This window comes from Notolepis coatsorum (assembly GCF_963971535.1).
Source record: "Notolepis coatsorum genome assembly, chromosome: 15".
Classification (NCBI taxonomy): domain Eukaryota; kingdom Metazoa; phylum Chordata; class Actinopteri; order Aulopiformes; family Paralepididae; genus Notolepis; species Notolepis coatsorum.
In genome coordinates, this window is record NC_140179.1 from 45656068 (window position 1) to 45680799 (window position 24732).

The following is a 24732-nucleotide window of genomic DNA, read 5'->3' on the forward strand; positions in this document are numbered from 1 at the left end:
CCAATACAAAAGAAAAAAAAAAAAAAAAAAAATTTAGGTAAATGAGAGAGAGATGCCCAATATTCCATTGCAGTTTGCACAGCCTCCTCAGCGTGCCTCTCCGCGGACCTATATATTTTAATGCATAGCGTGGGTGGTGATTGATGATGATGATGATAGAAACCGCTGTGGCGCATACAGTTGACATGCTGGTATTACACTCATTGAGGGACACGAAGAAGTCAAGGTCCGATGGGATTTGGGAATCTCAAATACAAATCGGGATTGGAATAAAAAATGCATTTATATTAAACAATACAGAATATACAGCACTTCTTGGGGTCTGTAGGGTAAGCACTTATTCCCTCCCCCCTGAAACATTTATGGAGACGTATGGGCCTTTTAAGTCAGTGATAAAAGTGATAAGTGAGCTCCTGCACTGATTATTATAGTTCAATATTCAATATTTGATCACCAAAACCCCCCAAAAAGCATAAAAAGGGCCCCCCCCCGCTACGCGCGCTCGGTTAATATATACACACAAGTGTAGTGCCCTTTTCAGCCTTTGAGCACCTGCCCCTCTAAAGTCCTGTGCACGCCCCTGGTGGGTGGGGGCTGTACATTGGAGGTGTGGGGGGGGGTGGGGGGGGGGGGGGGGGTGGGGTGGGGGGGGGACACTGTACACTGTACATTGGAATACTGACAAAGCCATACTTGGTCTTTACTGTACAACTGGGTTAGGACATTTGTAGGGGCCAGTTTCGAATAGCAGTCTCCCGTAGGTGTTCTTTGTGAGTGTTTTTGAAAGTGGGTAGTGATTCACATTCCTTTACAGCTTTGGGGTAGGGCGTTCCACATTGATGTGGCATAATTGCAAAACGTGTTTAGTCCCTTGTTTGAGCCGAATCTGGGTTTAACAGGATTTGTGGAGCTCCCTCTGGTGTTGTGATCGTGGTATTCACTGACCTTTGGGAAGTATTTTGACATGTACATGGGTACCTTGGTCATGTAGTGTATCTTGTAGACCAGGCCCATTGCAAGTTGCTGTACTCTGTCGTCTACTCTAAGCCATCCTAGGTTGGCAAAGTGGGCAGGGGTGAGGTGGGTTCTAGGGAGTCAGGTCAAGCAGTAGTCTGACTAGTTTGTTTTTAGATGTTTGTAATTTGGTTTTTAGTGCCTTTGAGGTGCTTTGGTACCATGAGGTGCAAGCATAGTCGTAGTACCCTTGAATGAGTGCTCCTGCCAGAGTCTTCAGGGTTATTCTTGTTTACCAGAGAGGAGATCCGGTACAAGAATCGAGTTCGTTGGTTGACTTTTTTTATTACATTGGATGCCATTTTGTCACAGGAAAGATTAGCCTCTAGGATGGAACCCAGGTAGGTAATTTCATCTTTCCTTGTGACATATTGTCACCCACTGTAACTGAGAAGCCGTCGGTCTTGCTGAGTTTGTTATTTGAACCGAAGAAAATGGACTCTGTTGACAATAAAGAACCTTGAACCTTGGATATAAAGTGAACGAGGTGAATGATCACTTGCCTGTTTGAGCCACCGACCTCCCAGTCCCCACTTGTCCAAGTAGACCCGACAGAGTTCATAGTTCATAGCGGAGTAGTAGAGGAAGTCCAGCGCTAGCAGCACCATCACAAAGAACCCGTAGACCCAGACGCCGATCAGAGCTGTGTAGTTGCTGGAAGAAAGAGAGAGAGAGGAACGGAGAGAAGGGGAAAGAAGAGCGAAATAAAGAGAGAACAAAATGTGAGGTTCAGAGCCCATAGTGACCACTCATAGCACATGCTACTGTACAGTGTGTCTGGGGAGCTACTCTGCTGTAGTCAACGACTCAGTGACCGTGTCATGTCAATGTGACTTTTATCATCCAATCATCAAAGCAGTCAGTGTCAGGTCTGGATGGTGTCAAAAGGGGCTTTTGTCGTCTGAAGTGGTCAGGCTCAAAGTGTGACCGCAATTGTATAGTAATTTTTTTTCTCAGAACTTCTGACTTTTTCCCCCTCAGAATATTACAGGATGATTGACAGCTGGTCCTCAGCTTTGTTGTAAAGCTGCAGTGAATTCAATAAGACATTTAATTCAGACGTGGTGCTGAGAGCAAGGAGAGATCACAATGAAATCTATAATAGTTGTCTGTGCATGTGTGAGAGAGAGAGAGAGAGAGAGAGAGAGAGAGAGAGGAGAGAGAGAGAGAGAGAGAGAGAGAGAGAGAGAGAGAGAGAGAGAGAGAGAGAGAGAGAGAGAGAGAGAGAGAGAGAGAGAGAGAGAGAGAGAGAGAGGTGTGTGTGTGTGTGTGTGAATATCAGGGATACGATGCTGACATGCTGGGATTCCTAAAAGTTGATCAAACTATCTGAATCGCAAAATAAATCGGGCTGAATCTGCTGCCTTGGATGCAATCGGTCGTATTGGTCACCTCGTATATGATTTGGTTTGATGGAGTTGATGGGTGACCGACTGAATGCACCATTAGTCAGAGATGGAAAGTAATGGCTGTGGAGAAACCATGATGATGTGTTTAATGGAAAGATGATGTAATGCAACATTGTAATGAACCTTGTGTGATGAGAGAAAAAGAGGGAGTTTGGAGAGGGAGAAAAGACAGAGAGAAGGAGTAAGAGGGAGAGAGAATGAGCGAGAAACATTTGAGAAGAGGGAAATAATTAAGAGAGAGAGAAAGAGAAAGAGAGGGCAATTATTGAGACTAACGTAAGAGAGTTGGTGTAAGAGATGGACAGAGAATAATATATAAAATATAAAATATAGAAAATGAGAGAGAGGGGAGGAAGAGAGAGAAAGAGAGAGATGGATGAAGAGAGAGGGAGAGAGAGAGGAAGAGAGAGAGAGATTAGTAGCGGAAGTCCAGTGCTAGCAGCACCATCACACAGAACCTGTAGACCCAGACGCCGATCGGAGCTGCAGTTGTTAGAAGAAAGAGAGAGAGAGGAACGGTGGGATGGAGAGAAGGAGGGAGAGGAAGGAAGAGAAAAAGAAAGAGATTGCTGGGGAGCTACTCTGCTGTAGCCAACAACTCGTGGCATTGTCTTGTCAATGTGACTTTTATCATCCAATCACATCAAGATGCAGTCAGTGACCCGTCTGGATGGTGTCAAAGGGGCTTTTGTTGTCTGAAGTGGTCAGGCTCAAAGAGTAACCGCAATTGTATAGTCTGGACACCATCTTTTTTAGTTTTTTTCTTTGTAAATTTCTGAAATTTTTTGAGAAAGAGAAAGCCCTGGAGGAGAATACAGAAAGAGAGAGGGAGGGAGGGAGAAAAAGAGAGAGAGGGAGGGAGAAAGAGAGAGAGGGGGTAGATACAGATGAGATAAAGATAAAGAGATGTTGAGAGAGTGTTAGAGTGAGAGGATGTCACTGATATCCTGAGCCACAGTAAGTGGACCATGATCCTCATCTTCTTAATCAAATTGAACCAATTACAGGGAGGTCAACACAGAGAGATAGCTCAAAGTGCTTTAACTAGATTTGTCTGGTGAAAGAGATTGCTTTGGTAGCCGGGAAGGAGGAGTGAGAAAGAGAGAGAGAGAGGGGGAGAGAGAGACACAAAAAGAGAGAGGGAAGATATATTACATGAAAGAGGAGAAGTAGAGGGAAGGAGAGAGGTAGACCATTATAAAAAGAGAAAGGGTGAGATGGAGAAAGAAGAGAGGTAGAGAGACAGAAAGGAGAGGTAGATAGAGTAGATGAGCAAGAAGAAAACAGGATCCCCAACACAAATAATAATAATAATACACTTTAGTTGTATAGCACTTTCCATACAAAGCAGCAAAAAGAGCACATAACGTGCAGACATATAAAATCACATTGTTAGGATCTAACATCCCAATAGGCCACTCTGTTTATGGTTTGATTATATGGCAGTTTTAAAATAGACAATAATAAGTAAAATAGTGCAGTGCAATAAAATAGACAAATAAAATAATTCTGAATGACTGTTTTAACAGTTTAAAAACATCTTTACCTTCCCTGTTTGATATCCACAGTTTAAAACCTGACAGTCTTCCTTCCTGTTTGATACCCACTTTGACCCTTCGAACCGCCCTCTGAGGGCAAACCCCCCTCTCAGGGCATAGTTCTCTCTCTCAGGGCATAGTTCTCTCTCTCAGGGAATAGTTCTCTCTCTCAGGGCACAGTTCTCTCTCTCAGGGCATAGTTCTTTCTCTCAGGGCATAGTTCTCTCTCTCAGGGCATAATTCTCTCTCTCAGGGCACAGTTCTCTCTCTCAGGGCACAGTTCTCTCTCTCAGGGCACAGTTCCGGCTGGCCTGGGTCCCCCACACAGTTCAATACCTGACAGTTTAGAACCTGTAATACAAAGTTATACAAGTCATGTTTCTCAGAAGTATGATCTTCAAGCCTGACGTAATATTTTCTCCCTTTGATATATGTTCTGAACCAGATCATTACATAGCCAGAAAGACCAACTAACCTTTCTAGATGATTTATTAGGATATCATGGTTGATCGTGTCGAACGCTGCACTGCGATAGATAATAGGACGAGAATTGAGACTTTATTTGAATCCGAGTTTATTCTATAGGTCACTAATTATTTGAGTAAGAGCAGTTTCAGTGCTGTGGTGGTTTCTGAAGCCTGATGAAATTCCTTCATTATGTTGTTTTCTTTGAGAAAGGACTATTTTTCCAAGTATCTTGCTGATGAATGGGAGGTTGGATATTGGCCTATACTTGGTCAGTACATTACTGTCTGGTTTGGGTTTCTTTAGTAAGGGTCTTACGATGGCTGTTTTGAATGCATCTGGGAAATGCCTGTCAGAAGCGATGTATTTATAATATTTAAGACATGACTTGAAATACTCTCGAATAATTCGCTTAAAAAATGCTGTGGGTATAGGGTCAATACAAGATGTGGAGTTTTGTAAAGCTCAGTTGATGTAATGCAAGCAGATTTCCCTATGGTTACTTTTTTCTGCAGGGTTTGCTGATGGTGTCCATGTTCTCATTTAAGTTATTGAAGAATAATGCAAGTTCTTCACATGTTGATGCAGATGACTGTGGAGGGGTGGGGGCAGTGTTGTGTAGCTGGTCGGTGGCTGAGAAGAATATTATAGAGTTTCCAGCATTTTCTGTGATAATCTTAGAAACATTTCCCTTTCTTGCCACTTGTATATTTCTTTGTTATAGGCCATGGCTTCTTTATATTGCAGTGGACTGTGAGCTTGGTTTTCCTCCATTTTCGTTCAGCAGCTCCACAGATTCTCTTTGTCTGACTGTTGTGAAGGATCAGATTAAACCGAATATGTATATTTATTTATATATATATATTTAATTGTATTTGTATATCGTTTGATATCCCCTGTATATTCCTTGTACAATATGCATTGAATATCCCCGTTTCTACTAAACAGCCCATAATAGTTTCATTCTACCATTGGACGAGAACCTGGCGCCAGGTTGCCATACCCCTAGGTCCAAGTTCAATCGTGCCGCCTAACATGTCGAGGCAACCCCCGGTTCCGCGCAGTAATATGCCGGGCGAAATACGTGTGGTACTATTTGTTCATAGCGCATATATATATGGCGCTCGTAAAGTAGAACTTTCTTTTTAGTCCAGTTCTTTACCCTCCAACAGAGTGACAGACGCAAAAGCCTCCCCACGATGCACGTGCGGTGTAGTAGGGCCTACTTGGCCCAGAATAGGCATTGAGATATCGTGTAGATTAATAGTTGAATGGTCATAGTTTGGCACCATACCGTCGAGTTGGACGTATTCTATTAAGCTAATAATAGTCTATTTAAGTATGGTGCATCGTTCGGTTCGAGTTCTACAGTTATCAGTACCCCCATCGTTCCTGACGTTATCTGGACGCTTATCCAGGCTGGTCAGACCCCTAGTGGTGATTGCATCCGAGGAGCTCCGGGTCAAGAGCGACTGGACCTGTATATTGGATTACTCTACCCGACGACGGCGAGCCTTCCACGGCTCTTGGATTATGCTTTGTGTGCTTTGATTATTCCATGGATAAAGGCCAACACTGTCGAGTGTTGGAATTACCCCCCGGAGAGGACTCCAGGTGAGGCGGCGCTCTACACGTGAGGTCGCACCACGTCTCTCCGTTGTGGACCGGCAGATACCGTTCCACAGAGGGTCCAGCTGTATTTGTCTGCGGCCCGAGGTTCTGTGGGCACTGTGTCTAAGACTTTGGATTCTCCCAAGACACCGTCGGCCAGATGGGATACCGCCAGCGGCTTCTCTAACCCCCCCCTCCTACTGTCTTACAACCAGCGGGACCCCCCCCCCCCCCCCCTTAGTGTATCCAGCTATAATCATTTAAGTACCATCGCTATCGTTTCCTAAATATTCCAGGTTGTATACTTACTCCCTGCGCAACCAGAGATTGGACATTCAATGTTGATTTACCTACGAATACTCATTTGCCATAAAAGTGCATATTCAATATTTCAAATCATAAATGTAATTAAGTGAATGTTGTATACACCTTTTGCTGTATTAAATATTCGATTTGGTACATTTGTGTTGGTTCGTTTCATCAGGTGGGAAAGTGTTCATCATACTTATATCTTGTACTGGGTGGCCAGAAGTTAAAGTACATGAGGTAGTGGTATTAAATATCATATCTAACAATACAGTCAGGGAATTGTACCCCTCAGCTACAATTGGTCCTTCGAGCCGGATGGTAACTAGTGTAATATTAATATAGTGTTATTAATATCGAAATGGCCTATGATGAACACTCCACGAAACGATCCTCCTAACCTAGAACGCCCGCGGCGCAGACGACAGACACCTCAGTACTTAGAGGCTTACACTGTCAGTCAACTACCTAGCCTTCGACAAACGGTAAACGTGGTAAAAGTAGAAAGTAAAATTATGTCTGACCTTAACGACCAGGTTTCCCCGACCACAGAGGCCCTAGTAGGTCCTAATGTAACTGACCAAGCCCACGGTGGGGACCAGGAGGGAATTGACATGCCTTTACCCCCCGCCACTACTAAAGAAGTAGTCCCCGACACGCCCCGGGAGGAAGACAACCCTACAGAGAGAGAACTCTGCACGGAAGAAGAAGAGGAGAGCGCCAAGGAACTAGAGCTCCAGGACTCCCCAACGAGTACCCCCAGGAGCGGTTCACGCAGGAGCGGCTCACCTCCACTACCGCCTTCCCCCAGCGAAGCGGAGAGGATACTACAACAGGCGTTCCTCGTCAGCCTGACAGCCTCTACCGAACGCGATCGGCTCCAAGCACAGACGCTTAGCGAGCGCGAACGTCTCCAAGCCCAGGCGACCAGCGAGCGCGAACACCTCCAAGCACAGCAACGGAGCGAAGAACAGCGCACAAGTCTGGAGATGAGACGCTTCCAGATGGAAGAGAATATGGCAAGAGACCGGGCCGACGCCCAGCGCGCCGCTGCCGGTGCCCAAAGAGACGCAGAGCGCGACCGACTACAAGCGCAACTAATAGAGCAGCTGATCAAAAGGACAACTCCCTCTCCCTCCGCCAGGGGCTCAAGGAACTCGTCGAGACAGCAGTCAAGAGCAGCGTCACCGCAACGAGCAAGCGACCCTGAACTTGACCAACAGACCGAGTCTAGACCCCCCGCAGACCCCCTTCCCATACCGGTCCAAGCGAGACCCAGCTACAAGGAAGGAGCGGCCTACACTGCGGAGAAGCTAAATAAACGATTACAAGATCTGGAAGATTTGATAGAAGAAGAAGAGGGAGAAGAGGAGAACCAAGCCCGACGACAGCACAGTACTCCACCGGACCAGGAGGTCCCATACAGTCCAGGCTATACCCCCGCGGCGCTGCGCTACAGACCCCCGACTCTATTTACGGGTGAGCACGACGCACGACCAGCCCCGAGGAACAGTACCTGGACCAGCGGGCCATGGTACCCTGCCAGTACCAGCCCACAGCGAGGCGCAAGAGGGGACTCGCCCAGGAGGTCTCTCCCCCAACGCTCGCCGATGTATCCGCCATCCACGGCGTCATACAACGCCACGCCGTCATTCCCAGACTTCGCCTATGAGAGTCGAGCACAGTACACGGAGCTCCGGATGTGCTTAGAGACAATGATGGTGGATGTCGCTGATGAACGCCACAAGTATGCAATATTATTGAAGCACCTGAAAGTACCGCAAGCGCACAATATAGCGCTAGCCTATGCTACCTCCTCGACCCCATACACAGCGGCCCTTGCAGCGCTGGATCAAAGATATGGACGTATATGGGATTACGTAATCCAGGAGATAAGGCATATTGACCGCCTACCCCCAGCCACAGACAATCGCTCACTAGACGACCTGTCAATCAAAGTGCAGTCCCTGGTGGGGATGCTGGGAGCTCAACGGGAGAAGGGCAGGCATGAGCTGTACGCCAACTCTAACGTTGAGAGGATTTTGGAGAAGCTGCCACCCGCAAGACAGGAGCGCTTTCGGCGGCAGAGGGACTACCGAGATCCCGACGGCCCCGAGCCATCCCTCCTTGATCTGGCCGACTTCCTGGCGAGAGAGGTCAGCAGCTTACGACTGGACACCTTCGGGCGGAGCACGCCAAGCTCCAGAGAGGGACCCAGGAGAATAAGTGATGGAAGAAGATCGGTGACTGTCATGCACCAATCAGAGTCAGTACCGAGCAGTAAGAGTCACAGCACCCCCTCGAGAAAGGAGAAGTGGAAGATAGCGTGTCCCTACTGTGAGAAAGAACACTGGCTGTCACAATGTGACTCATTCACAAAGATGAATGCAGAAGAAGTGAGCCAATGGATAAAGTCCAACCGGCGCTGTTATCGATGTGCGCGGCCCCACATGGCAGCCGAATGCCGCCTAAAGAAAAGGTGCAGCCGGTGCGATGGAGCCCATCTAGATATACTACATGATAGTAACGGAAGACGGCCTATACCTGCACCACGGAGCGGCACCAAGGCAAGTGTCATGTACATTGACCCCGCCAGCAGCAACGGAGCTCAAGTGCTCTTAAAGGTAGTCCGTGTGACATTGAGCTACCAGGATAAAGTCATGGACACTTACGCCGTCCTTGATGACGGGTCAGAGAAGACCCTTCTGCTCGCCTCCGCTGCGACTCAGCTGGGACTGCGGGGGAGCAAGAACGAAATGACGATTCGGACAATAAGAAGAGATTTAAAGACGATAAAGGGCGAGAATGTCTCCTTCACTATCGCAGCCAACGGGCAGCCAGAGCGACGGTACAAGATCACAAATGCTTTCACCAGCCAAGAAATAGGACTCTCGCAGTACACCTACCCTGTCACCAAGTTGATGGATAAATATGTGCACCTGCGCCAATTACCTATCCCGCTCATAGACGGCGCTACCCCGACCCTGTTGATAGGCTCCGACCATGCAGAACTCATAGTCCCGATTGACCGGGTCCATACAGGCCCCCGAGGCTGTCCTGCAGCAGTCGAGACCCGCCTAGGATGGACATTACAAGGCCCCCTCGCTAAATCTCTCAACCGAACCGCAGCCACTAGCTGCTTCCACTCCAGAACGACAGAAGAAGACACCACTCTCCTGCAGCATGTCGAGAGGCTATGGACCCTAGAGACAATGCCCTTTAAGAACGAAAAGAAAGACATTCGCTCTAAAGAAGACATTTACGCCATCCACCTACTCGAGCAGGGGACAAAGAGAGTCACAGTCGGCGGAGTGATGAGATACGCAACTCCACTCCTGAGGCGAGAGGGAATGCCCCCCTTTCACGCAAAGAAAGACGCCACGGAGCGCTATCTACTGAACACAGAGCGGCGCCTAGCCAAAGACCCCGCTCAACAGAGTGTGTACCGAGCTGAGATTGAGAAGCTAATCACAGCGGGACACGTAACAAAGATTGACATTAAAGAGGCCGATCAGACGACCGAATCATGGTACGTGCCGCATCACAAGGTCCATCACAATGGCAAGGATCGCATTGTGTTTAACTGCAGCTACCAGATCGGATCCCAAAATCTGAATAAAGAGCTCTTGCCCGGCCCCACACTCGGCCCCTCCCTACTAGGCGTGCTACTGCGCTTCCGCCAGGACAAGGTGGCTATAAGCGGGGATATCAAAGGGATGTTCTTGCAAGTGAGACTAGTAGAGGAGGACAAGCCTCTGCTACGGTTCCTATGGAGAGAGAAGATCGGAGATGAGAACCCATCCATCTACCAGTGGGAAGTACTCCCCTTCGGAACCACATGCAGCCCGTGCTGTGCTACATTTGCACTACAGAAACACGTCACAGAGGACCCAGCAGCAGATGAAGAGGTCCAACACAGTGTGAAGAACAGTTTCTACGTAGACAACTGTCTACAAAGCGTCTCGACTCAAGAAGAAGCCGAGGCTCTCCTAATCAAGTTACGCGCCTCCCTAATCAAAGGAGGCTTTGATCTCAGGCAGTGGGCCAGCAGTGACCCGCACGTATTGCGCAGCCTCTCCTCCGCAGACAAGGCTGCCAGCAGCGAGACCTGGATGGCGACAATCCCAGGAGAAGCCCAAGAAATGACACAAGGATTAGTCTGGCGCTTCAAAACAGACTCGCTCCACTATAGACACAAACCCTTGGCTCCAGAGCAAGGAAGGTCGGCGGCGATACCGACCACCAGACGGAGTGTGTACAGAACAGTCGCCAGACAATATGACCCGCTGGGATGTATTCTACCTTACACCACCAGGGCAAAGTTGATTGTACGAGCACTATGGGACAAGGACCAGGGCTGGGACGACCCAATACCCGCACACCTTGCCTCAACATGGAGAGAGTGGGAGACGGAACTCCGCTCACTCCCAGGTGTCAATATACGCCGCAGCTACTTCCCATCCACAGTGAGGCCAGAGACATGCGAGATTGAGCTACACGTCTTCAGCGACGCCTCCGAAGTAGCCTACGGATCGGTTGCCTATTTGCGTGCCCAAGAGATGGGAGGAAAGATACACACTGCTTTCATACTGGCCCGCTCAAGAATAGCCCCACGTAAGCAACAATCTATCCCACGTCTAGAGCTCTGCGCAGCCCTCGCAGGAGCGCATCTAGCCACGTTAATCCAACGTGAACTCACCATTCCGGTGCATAGAACAATCTTGTGGTCAGATTCCACGACAGTACTCACATGGATTAAGTCTGATTCATGCAGATACAAAGTCTTCGTGGGAGTCAGAGTCACAGAGATTCAAGAATTAACAGAAGAAGCAAGCTGGAGGTATGTGGATACCAAACACAACCCAGCTGACGTCATCACCCGGGGAATGTCCCTGGATGACCTAACCCGTCGCAACATCTACAGTGACGGACCAGCATTCCTCCAGCTCCCGGAAGGAGATTGGCCTACGCCCACCCCGAGGGAAGCAAGTAGAGAGGAGGCTGAGAACAAGAAGCCTATGTTCTGTGGACTGAGCACTGTCGCCTCCACAGATCCCAACATAGATGACTGCATTACCCTAGAGTGTGCGCAACAAAGGACATTCCTGCGGCACCACCCAGAGATTCAGTCCACCACTGACATGTCAGCAGCTGACTACGAAGAAGCAGAACTTCTTCTACTACAACGAGCCCAGAGAGACTCGTTCCCCGATGAGCTAGACTGTCTACAGGGAGGAAACCCCGTCCCATCAGACAGCAGACTGATTCACCTGGCACCAGAGAGTGACGCACATAATCTCATCAGAGTGGGTGGTCGCCTGCGGAGAGCCCCCGATCTACCAGATGACATTAAGCACCCGATCGTCTTGAACAGCCGACACAAGGTCACAGAGCTGATCATAAAGAAATACGACGAGGATGTGCACCACGCAGGAGCAGAGAGAGTCTTCGCGGAGATCAGACATCGTTATTGGATATTGCAAGGGAGAGAAGCAGTACGGCGCTTCCAGCGAACCTGTCTAGACTGCCGTAAGTGGCGCGCGCAGCCCAGCATACCACGGATGGCTGACCTACCCCCCTGTCGCCTCCGAATCGGCGACAAGCCATTCCACTCCACAGGCATGGACTGTTTTGGCCCGTTGTATATAAAGAGAGGAAGAGGCACCGAGAAGCGGTGGGGTATTGTATTCAAATGCATGACCACCAGAGCGATACATATCGAGCTCCTTCCGACCATGAGCACAGACTCATTCCTTATGGCCTTCCGGAGATTCATATCACGGAAAGGACAACCGTCTACATTGTTGTCTGATCACGGGACCAACTTCAAAGGCGGAGAAAGAGAGCTGAGAGAGAGCTTCCAAGCTATGGGCCCAGAACTTAAGACCCACCTCGCTCCAGCCCAGATTGACTTCCAGTTTAATCCCCCGAACGCACCCCACTTCGGTGGAACCTGGGAACGAGAAGTACGTTCTATAAAGACAGCTCTGTATGCCGTACTCGGAGCCCAGACTGTGGCAGAGGAAGTCCTAATGACAGTCCTCACGGAGATCGAGGGAGTATTGAACTCAAAGCCCCTCGGTTACGTCTCCAGTGATGTAGCAGATGTCGACCCAGTCACCCCCAACACACTCCTAATGGGGCGGCTGGACCCCGCGCTACCCCAGACAATGTACAGGCCCGAAGAAGCGAACGGCCGAAGAATGTGGAGGTACAGCCAAGTACTAGCTGACAAGTTTTGGAGCAGCTTCCTACTTCAATACCTACCGTCTCTACAGACCCGCCAGAAGTGGGTAAAAGAGAGAGACAATTTGATAGAAGGAACAGTCGTCATGATAGTTGACCAGTCACTCCCCAGAGCTATGTGGCCGGCTGGCCGCGTAAGCAAAGTGATCACCGGTGCCGATGGCAACGTCCGAGCAGCTGAAGTACTCGTCCAAGGGCGCACCTACACACGGCCCGTGGCGAGGCTCATAGAACTGCCCCGACTCCCAGATACTATCGATGATGACCATGACCCTATGACTTTGTGAGTTGACTGACCTTACAGCGGACCTTGAGTGGAAGACAGTGCGGTTAATCTGTCTCTGCTTAGCTAATTAGGTGGGACTAATTAGGGTGCGGCTGTTGTGAAGGATCAGATTAAACCGAATATGTATATTTATTTATATATATATATTTAATTGTATTTGTATATCGTTTGATATCCCCTGTATATTCCTTGTACAATATGCATTGAATATCCCCGTTTCTACTAAACAGCCCATAATAGTTTCATTCTACCATTGGACGAGAACCTGGCGCCAGGTTGCCATACCCCTAGGTCCAAGTTCAATCGTGCCGCCTAACATGTCGAGGCAACCCCCGGTTCCGCGCAGTAATATGCCGGGCGAAATACGTGTGGTACTATTTGTTCATAGCGCATATATATATGGCGCTCGTAAAGTAGAACTTTCTTTTTAGTCCAGTTCTTTACCCTCCAACAGAGTGACAGACGCAAAAGCCTCCCCACGATGCACGTGCGGTGTAGTAGGGCCTACTTGGCCCAGAATAGGCATTGAGATATCGTGTAGATTAATAGTTGAATGGTCATAGTTTGGCACCATACCGTCGAGTTGGACGTATTCTATTAAGCTAATAATAGTCTATTTAAGTATGGTGCATCGTTCGGTTCGAGTTCTACAGTTATCAGTACCCCCATCGTTCCTGACGTTATCTGGACGCTTATCCAGGCTGGTCAGACCCCTAGTGGTGATTGCATCCGAGGAGCTCCGGGTCAAGAGCGACTGGACCTGTATATTGGATTACTCTACCCGACGACGGCGAGCCTTCCACGGCTCTTGGATTATGCTTTGTGTGCTTTGATTATTCCATGGATAAAGGCCAACACTGTCGAGTGTTGGAATTACCCCCCGGAGAGGACTACAGGTGAGGCGGCGCTCTACACGTGAGGTCGCACCACGTCTCTCCGTTGTGGACCGGCAGATACCGTTCCACAGAGGGTCCAGCTGTATTCGTCTGCGGCCCGAGGTTCTGTGGGCACTGTGTCTAAGACTTTGGATTCTCCCAAGACACCGTCGGCCAGATGGGATACCGCCAGCGGCTTCTCTAACCCCCCCCTCCTACTGTCTTACAACCAGCGGGACCCCCCCCCCCCTTAGTGTATCCAGCTATAATCATTTAAGTACCATCGCTATCGTTTCCTAAATATTCCAGGTTGTATACTTACTCCCTGCGCAACCAGAGATTGGACATTCAATGTTGATTTACCTACGAATACTCATTTGCCATAAAAGTGCATATTCAATATTTCAAATCATAAATGTAATTTAGTGAATGTTGTATACACCTTTTGCTGTATTAAATATTCGATTTGGTACATTTGTGTTGGTTCGTTTCATCAGGTGGGAAAGTGTTCATCATACTTATATCTTGTACTGGGTGGCCAGAAGTTAAAGTACATGAGGTAGTGGTATTAAATATCATATCTAACAATACAGTCAGGGAATTGTACCCCTCAGCTACACTGACCATCACTGCTATTATTTAACCATGGGGAGATTTAGTCACTTTACTTATTTAATTCAGCACCAACCACGTAATATTACGTGTTTGCTCGCCAACGCTTGAGCGCCAAACACGTAATAATAATACGTAATAATAATAGGGCGTATGTACAGTATCATCATCACTAAGTCGCCTGCCTGACCTGCTGCATCTTAATAACCCATTCGCACGATATAGTTGAATAGACTAAGAATAAATTAACGAATTCCATATAAATCTATAGTTTATTAACGATGCAGCAGCTGATGTGAGGATACCAGTGGCGGCTGGCCGATAGTGGGCGCTAGAGCACCGCACTCCCTGGTTAAAAGAAGAAGAAGAAAGAATTATTTGCATGAGGAGGCAGCAGCCTATTTATCCCCCAGCCGAGCCGACGCCTAGCCCCCTCCACTCCGTTTTCATGAGGAATTACGCAACTCACAGGGCAAAATGCAAATACTGTACGTATAAATAAATACGTACGTACAACATAGCGCTGTCAAATACGATACCAGAGGGCGCTTGCTCGAGTGCCCGATGCAGTCACTATTGGCTGAGAGTGGCACGTGACATCGCGTCCCCAGACGTTGTGCTCTGGGCTCTGGCTCTGCAGATGCGAGGGGCTACTAGGAAATAGTTGTCGGAAATTGATAATAATCACAAGATACTGTACATTCAGACAGTGTTGGATATAACTAAATAGATTTATATGGACACTTTTATGGAAAGTTCAAGCCTGGAGTCTGGACCACAAAGCTTCTCGAACTAGGGTAGGCTATACTCTGTCTTAGCTGGTTCGACAACAAACAACAACACGCTTGCTAGCTGGATGCTGTCTGGACAGTGGATATATACATCAACAGTCTGGACAGTGGACATATACATCAACAGCCTGGACATATCAAGCCCTCCTGGACCGCGTTTAAACTAAACAAAGTGAGTTGCGGTCTCTCTCTCTCTCTCTCTCTCTCTCTCTCTCTCTCTCTCTCTCTCTCTCTCTCTCTCTCTCTCTCTCTCTCTCTCTCTCTCTCTCTCTCTCGCTCTCTCTCTATCTCTCTATCTCGCTCTCTCTCTCTCTCGATCTCTCTCTCTATGTTGTGTTCTTGTTGATCATTAATTTCATCGTGGGTGGATCATAATCAACCAGACAATGAATGGTAACTTGTTTAAAATGACAAGATATACATATGTTCATTATTGTATTGATCAGAGAGAGAGTGGAGTTTATTTTGGATTTAAAATAAGTGGATTATGGCTTGTTCAATATCGTCTATGTTTGAATGAATGAATGAATGAATGAAAACTTTATTTAACAGATTGCAGAATGGGTACAATACAGTACGGCTCAATACATACAATTGTTAAGGGGATGCAGACCAGAGAAAGACGTTTGTCTTGTTTACATCAGGGTCCCCCATTTTCGATTCATATCGATAGTTTAATAGCTAGCCTTGGCTTGTTTAGTTTGGAATCAGGGCTGGTGTTCTATCGCCCTGCTCTAAGACAAACTCTAACCTTCCTTAACCAACTTCGAAAGAGTGCCTAAGCTTAACCGGTGGCAGAACTTGGCGTCACACGATTGGCGCGACCAGAAACGTCAGTGGCCAATCAGAGCGCAGAACGTGAACGCGGAACTGGAAATCCGTTGGTAAAAGTATTCAGGCGTCCAGCGTACTGTCGAGTCCTTCTCCTATATGAAATGTGACTCCGCACAGACTTGAGGTCCTTTTGAGGGATCTTCAATTTTTTCTTTTTTACATGATATGAAAGTACAGTCAAAATAGGCCATCACTTGTATACAAATTGGGCGGATACTTTCCAATAATTTCCAAGAGAGAGAGAGAGACTCCGTTATGCTCAGTCTGACTAGATTAGAAGCTTTGGTAACACTTTATAATAACACTCTAAGACATTTATAAGGTATTTGTAGATAATGAACTATCATGAACAAACCATTTATATACATTCGTAAATTATTATTAAATCATTTATAATATTTGTATAACATTTACAAATGAGTTATACATTATTTATAACTCATTATCAACATTGTTTGTACTTGATTTGTTCATAATTAAATAATGTTATTTAACGTGTAGTAACACATTTGTAGATGCTTTGAAAAATGTATATGAAAAAACTACTATACCTCAATTTTTTTTGTTCTTGTTCAACAAATCATTTGTAAAACATTCTTAAAAGATCTAGAAATCATTTGCAGATGTTATTGTGTGCCCTAATCTAAAGTGAAGACTATTCATCATTAACAAATGTCTTAATAGCTTGTTTATTATTTGTGGACTTAGGTGAAGTATGAATACACTACCAATGTCCAAGGACAGATGGGGTCTTTTTGTGGTTGACACAAATGGATTTTTTATGAGTCGAGTGAGTCGACTACTATCTATCTATCTATCTATCTAGCTATCTATCTATCTATCTATCTATCTATCTATCTATCTATCTATCTATCTATCTATCTATCTATCTATCTATCTATCTATCTATCTATCTATCTATCTATCTATCTATCTATCTATCTATCTATCTATCTATCTATCTATCTATCTATCTATCTATCTATCTATCTATCTATCTATCTATCTATCTATCTATCTATCTATCTATCTATCTATCTATCTATCTATCTATCTATCTATCTATCTATCTATCTATCTATCTATCTATCTATCTATCTATCTATCTATCTATCTATCTATCTATCTATCTATCTATCTATCTATCTATCTATCTATCTATCTATCTATCTATCTATCTATCTATCTATCTATCTATCTATCTATCTATCTATCTATCTATCTATCTATCTATCTATCTATCTATCTATCTATCTATCTATCTATCTATCTATCCTCTCTCTCTTCAGTGGACTATACGCCATGAGTGTGAATTATAATTTCTTCCTGCTCCTGCTACTCTGTGGAACCGCAGATCTATATCCTCACTTAACACCACGATTCCCTCATCAAATTATTGATCTGTTAACCCAACCGAAGCTGCGTCAGCGTTAGAGTTTACATGATTGATGTAGCACCTGTATTACCAGGACACCCAAACCGTCTCTGCTTGATAGGCGCAGTCCTATTTTGGAGGATTTCTGTTTAGTCCAAAGGGAATCAAAGGGATTGACCTCCTATCTACACAATACATGTATTATCATTGCTACCATGCCATTAGAGGCGAATTCAACCCGGAAGAGACAACACAGAATCTTCCGCATCACTGCCACTTGGAAAGTATACTTGGTCTCTACAGTAGGTGGTGGTATAATAATAATAATAATAATAATAATAATAATAATAATAATAATAATAATAATAATAATAATAATAATAATAATAATAATAATAATAATAATAATAATAATAATAATAATAATAATAATAATAATAATAATAATAATAATAATAATAATAATAATAATAATAATAATAATAATAATAATAATAATACACTTTATTTGTATAGCACCTTTCATACACCCGGAAGAGACAACACAGAATCTTCCGCATCACTGCCACTTGGAAAGTATACTTGGTCTCTACAGTAGGTGGTGGTATAATAATAATAATAATAATAATAATAATAATAATAATAATAATAATAATAATAATAATAATAATAATAATAATAATAATAATAATAATAATAATAATAATAATAATAATAATAATAATAATAATAATAATAATAATAATAATAATAATAATAATAATAATAATAATAATAATAATAATAATACACTTTATTTGTATAGCACCTTTCATACACCCGGAAGAGACAACACAGAATCTTCCGCATCACTGCCACTTGGAAAGTATACTTGGTCTCTACAGTAGGTGGTGGTATAATAATAATAATAATAATAATAATAATAATAATAATAATAATAATAATAATAATAATAATAATAATAATAATAATAATAATAATAATAATAATAATAATAATAATAATAATAATAATAATAATAATAATAATAATAATAATAATAATAATAATAATAATAATAATAATACACTTTATTTGTATAGCACCTTTCATACACGAATTCCAGCCCAAGGTGCTTCACAGCAGTAAAATAGACATAATATAAAATAAAAGCAATGCAGAGAATAAGAAAAAAGGCTAAAAGAAATGCAGATAATAACACAAATATTGATTGATAAGAACCAATACCCACATAGTTTAAAACCTGACAGTTATTCTTCCTGTTTTATACCCACACAGTTTAAAATGTACACAGTTTAAAACATGCCTGTTTGATACTCACACAGTTTACAACCTGACAGTCTTTCTTCCCTGGTTTATCTTGGTTCTATGGTAAAGTAGTAGCCATAAACAACAATAAAATTGCTCTCATTTACAATACAATAATCACATGAGAACAGTCAATTGCCCCTACACACATTGTAGAAGTAGATCATCTGACTTTCCAAGTGCTCACACTCTATGGGTTGAATGGAACCAGGGAGCGTTTACCCTATTGGTTTGGGTTGTTTCCAAGTCAAGGATTACAATAGTAAAACTGGAGAACCTTTGCACCCATAAAAGCGATTTCTGTTGCATTATCTTTAAATATTTTGTTACTAATATTTTATTTGAATATTAAATATGATATGAATAAATTGTGATCAGTAGTTTATCCTGAATAATAACACAAGTATATCATCCTTGTGAGTTATAGTCTCCCTAGATATTCATATAACTAAATTAACCCCACACATCCCCGGTGTGTGAATGTGTGAGTGAATGGTTGAATGTGAGGCATAACATTTGAAAGCGCTTTGGATAAAAGCGCTATATATAAAATGCAGTCCATTCTGCAATTAAATTAATCCTAGATAATCATACTAGTAAACAAATCCTGGATAATCATACCACTAAACGAATCCTGGATAATCATACTAGTGAACTAATCCTGGATAATCATACCACTAAATTAATCCTGGATAATCATACTACTAAATTAATCCTGTATAATCATACCGCTAAATTCATCCGGTATAATCATACCACTAAATTCATCCGGTATAATCATACCACTAAATTCATCCTGGGTAATCATACTAGTAAATTAATCTTGGATAATCATACTAGTAATTCCATCCTGGATGATCATTTGTAGTGTTTGATCCTGGATAATCATACTACTAAATGAATCCTGGATAATCATACTAGTAAATGTATCCTGGATGATAATTTGTAGTGTTTGATCCTGGATAATCATACTAGTAAATGTATCCTGGATGATCATTTGTAGTGTTTGATGTCCAGTCCTCTTAGCCAGAGTCCATTGTTTGGAGAATCAGACATGAGGAGATGGATGAGGTCAAAACAATCTGTTGTGGAATTTAAACAAAGACAGACACTGCTGACGGATGGAGAGACCAGGACCCTGTGGACTGGTCATCAATCAGAGGAGATGACGGTGTATATCTGTGTGCGTGCAGAGGTTGTGTGTGTTGTGGGTGTATGTGGGAAACAAGGTTTCTCCTCCTCCCCTCTCCTCTCCTCTCCTCTCCTCTCCTCTCCTCTCCTCTCCTCTCCTCTCCTCTCCTCTCTCCTCTCCTCTCCTCTCCTCTCCTCTCCTCTCCTCTCCTCTCCTATCCTCTCCTATCCTCTCCTTTCCTGAGTTGAGATTTTTCAGTCTCTTTTTTTGTCCTGTATTCAGGGTGTCAGGATTAGTTTGTATCAAAGAGTTTTTCTGATGTCTTCACAGAGGTTGTTGAACCTCCACAGGCCAGGATTCTACCAGGGCGGAGTGGCAGAGGGGGCTTTTGATTGGCAGCCTCAAGGATTCTCTGTCTCCTAATTGGTGACCATGGTGTAAAGGTGTGCCCTTTGGGTCATGTGATGGGAACAGTCGGAGAAAGGTCTGTGTTCTGCGAAGTAGTTTGAACAGTGTGTGTATGTGTACTCATCAACTCAGTAGTGTGTGTGTGTGTGTGTGTGTGTGTGTGTGTGTGTGTATATCTTTAGTGTATGTATGTGTGTGTGTGTGTGTACATTCATGCTTGTGTGTGAGTGTGTGTGTGTTTGTGTGTGTGTACTGTATGTGTGTGACTCAGAGGATGATACCTCCAGTCATGCAATGTGTGTGTATGTGTGTGTGTGTGTGTGTGTGTGTGTGTGTGTGTGTGTGTGTGTGTGTGTGTGTGTGTGTGTGTGTGTGTGTGTGTGTGTGTGTGTGTGTGTGTGTGTGTGAGAGAGAGAGTTTTTATCAGGCTCAGTCATGCCTGTACGTTAATGCCAAGCAAGCAGTGCAAAAATGCTTCCGCATTCGTCACCGCACGCTAGTGCGGTAAAGCGCCCTTCTTTTCAGACAAATGCTACCGTGCGTGCACCGGCGGCGGCGTGCTCGCTCAGGTGCGTGCGTGCGCCGGCGTGCTCGCGCGAGGTGCCCGCGCATGCGACACGAGCGGAGCTCAATATATATAAGTCACCGCCCCTTATTCAGTATCCAACAAATAGCTCAATTGGTAAGGACACATGGCTGTGGATCCTATGGCTTGTTTGCTGGCGAGTTCGAATCCCATCGAAAATATTTTTTAACGTGATTTTTTTTTAACGTGTATTCTTTCGCCGATTAAGGTTAGGCATTGTTTCGGAGTTGGTTAAGGTTAGAACGGTTAAGTTTAGGCGCTGTTAAGGAGCTGGTTAAGGTTAGAGTTTGTCAAAGAGAATGGCAATATAATTTCTATGGTTAAGGTAAGGTTAAGGTTAGGCATTGTTTCGGAGTTGGTTAAGGTTAGAACGGTTAAGTTTAGGCGTTGTTAAGGAGCTGGTTAAGGTTAGAGTTTGTCAAAGAGAATGGCAATAGACAGCCTATTTCCGCGAAAATGAAAGGCGCATTACTGCATGCCACTACGGTAAATTTTTGCACTGCTTGCTTGGCATAAAGCTACACGCCTCAGTCATATGGTGTGTGACGTGTGAGTGCGACATTACGTGAATGCGTGTGTGTGTGTGTGTGTGTGTGTGTGTGTGTGTGTGTGTGTGTGTGTGTGTGTCATGCCCCTGTTAGAAGGTGGGAATTTATTTCACACCCACAGGAATACATACACAGTAATTTATTAATTTTTTATTAAACACACACACACGCAATGAAAAAGCTCAGTTGAATCCACGGAAACATAAGATTATGGAGGTTTCTCTACTAATCGTGCTAACATTTGCTACCGAAAATGAGTTACTGTTAAACAAAGACCATGTTTGATTAATACTAACTAGCATTAGCTGTAACATTTGGTATGCTCGGTATAGCACATATTAGCGCTAATGTTGGCAAAAACAGCTACATGTGCTTTACATTGTGGGATAGATGATTTGCATTGGACAATTTCTGATGACATCATTACTGGGGGCAGCGATACGTAAAGGTAGAATCTGTAATGCCGTCAAACAGCGCCCTCTAGGCAAATGCAATCCACACATCAAACCAAAGTGCAGTACCAGATCCTTTGCCTAGAGAGGGTGCTGTTTGACAGCATACAATATTCTACCACTCTTGTGCCCCCGTAACAAGTTAGCAGAGTTATAAAGCTAAGCAGGAAAGTGTTGCGTCAAGTTCAAGGCCTATTATAATTTTTTATTTTTAATATTTAATATTTATTTATCAGGAAGAGCACTAAGAGCATAACCTCAATATATCTGTAAAAGATTACAAATATTTCCGAATTTTAACCACTTATCTTCCCGTTTGTTTGATAGTAAATCCCTTTTTATGACAAAAAAAACGCAGAAATCTGCATTTATTTCATATTTATACAAGTTTTCAACCCCATATTGCAGCGTGGAAAACATGCACCAAGTCCTTGTGAAAAATAATCTGTCTTTATATTTACAAATGAATGACTAATTCGGTCAGAAATAGCTAAGACGCTAACGTTAGTAAGCACTGCTTATTGATTATTATATTCGCGGGGTTACAGTACACGTTCTCCCGGTACATTCTGAAGACACACCGCTGTCTGCTGAAGCACCATGGCTCTTCCGCACATTAGTGAGATCAGAGCAGCGCGAGGGGCCGGCACCTCGGCATCAAAGTGTTCAGCTCAGCAGCTGTGACACGGAGAGGAAGGAGGAGGGGAGAGTCCTTCCAATCATGCTTGCTCACTCTCCGCGCCCCCCCCCCCCCCCCCCCCCCCCCCTACGAGAGCACTCTCTCACAGCCTGCAGCCGGCTGATCTCGCCCTCTTGAAAGCATAATGCCGGTTCTTTGGCTCGCTACATCAGCCATAGTGCAATTGTGTGTCGAAATTCGGTAACAGACTTGCTGGTATATTGCCTCACTCACGGCAGTATGGAAATAGCGTTTATTTGATAATTACATCAAAAATGTTATGAATGAGTGCAGATAAAAAATCAGCGTTTAACATTGGAGTCAATGGGAAGAAAAAAACCACTAGGTTAATTGCCAAGCTAAGGTCTATATCTTTTTTTTAGAGGTATTCTAATGATGATCATTTTACATATTGGATATATTTTGAAAATGACCAAACTGACCCAATTTCATGACATAATAATCAACACAGCCATCGTTGTACACAGAAACATACAAAAAAATAAAAAATAAAATAGTCGCTAAGGGGGCAGAGTATGCCATTACACTAAAACAATCCCATAGAAAATGCAAACTGCAGACACTATTTCCTCAACCATTTCTTCAACTTTCCTCGAGTTGGGCCTCGACTACAGTTGAAAATAGCTGAGGAAATAGTCTGCTCTCCTCTCAGTGACGTCAACACAGGAGTTTCTTGGGGTACAGAGCTCTCAAGACACGGGACACGTCAGTGAGTTACACGTCCGATTATCACACGTCCTCCTGGCGACAGAACAGAGGGTTAGGATTAGGGGCAGGGTTACGGTTCGCGCTGGGAACACACCAGGTTGTAGTAAATACAACAGAAACTCTGCACTTGTGAGAATAGCCTGCAGGAAGCCGACGTGACAGTGTCGACAATGACGTGTAAGTCAGAGAGCAAACAGACCGAGGAGAGACTGAGGAGGCAGCAAGATTACATCCACTCTGAGGCGGCGGTTACACCTTTCGTTTCATTTTCGTTTCATTGTCATATGAGTTTCGCCGCAACGTCGCAGCTCGAGTCACACTTTCGTTTTTGTCACCTGGGCACAGTGATGTAGTACACTGCCAAAGCAGTAGGTGGCAGTAGGTGGCGAACATGAAGGCAATTTCAACCAATCATAACTTGAATGTGCCAATACACTTCCTGGAAGCTCCAGCAAAGAAAATGTCAACAAGGCATTACCATCTTGCCTACTCAATGCAGCAATTCTTTTTCAGCAAAGCCTAATAAAAGTGCAATAAACAAAACGGATACATTCACTGTGTGTTCTGCCTGTCATTTGTTGATGAAACAAAACTAACATCAACACAAGTGACCACCAAGAGCGGATAGTTTAGTCTAAAAAAAGATCGGTAGCTACAGTTAGCTGCATGCTAACGTCAATGGAATATGCCCATTATAACAATATAGCATTGGTGGCTAGAAGCTAACGTTAGCTCACGCTAGTTAGCCAGCACCAAACTGATGATATCGGGAGCTATCAATAGTTAGATAACATTAGAGACAACGCTGTGTGTATTAAACAAAGGTGAATAGATGACTGGGCCTTTTTGTTTAATTGCTTGTTAAGTTGAAAGAGGAGCTTTGAGCTAACAGGGTCTGATAGCTAATGCTAGCTCATGTAGCCAGTGGTAATGCTAGCAGAATGAATGGATGTAAACTTTATTTAACATATTGCATAATGGGTACAATACCAATACAGCTCAATACAAACAATTGTTAAGGGAATGCAGACTGTTGTAGCTTGGACTGGGTCCTTATAAGAATAACTTGACAACACATGGTAGCTGCAGCTATTTGGGACACAGGACACGGAGCTGGAGCTCTGTCCCAACACACACACACACAAACTCTGTTGTCACCGGAGGGCACGCAGATGGTATCTATCGCGCATGGGCGTTTTCGCAACAACGGCTCCGTGCAGACTACACGGCTGTTGTCGGCGCGTTTTTTAGGGGTTCTCCAAAACCGCAAACACAATTTAGCGTTTCAGCCGTATCTACCAAAAAACGCCAAAAAACGCATTTCTGTGTAAAAGGGACATGAAACGTATTCAAAAACGTATAAAAACGAGCACAAAAACACTGTGTGTAACTCCCGCCTGAGACGCAACGTCAGCTCTGACTCCAAAACAAATGAGGCCAAAAATAAGCTTCAGCAGAATCCTGTGTAACAGCAATTAGATCCAAGTCGTTGTTCCCAGGCGACTCAGCAGTCCACATACTGTAGGGT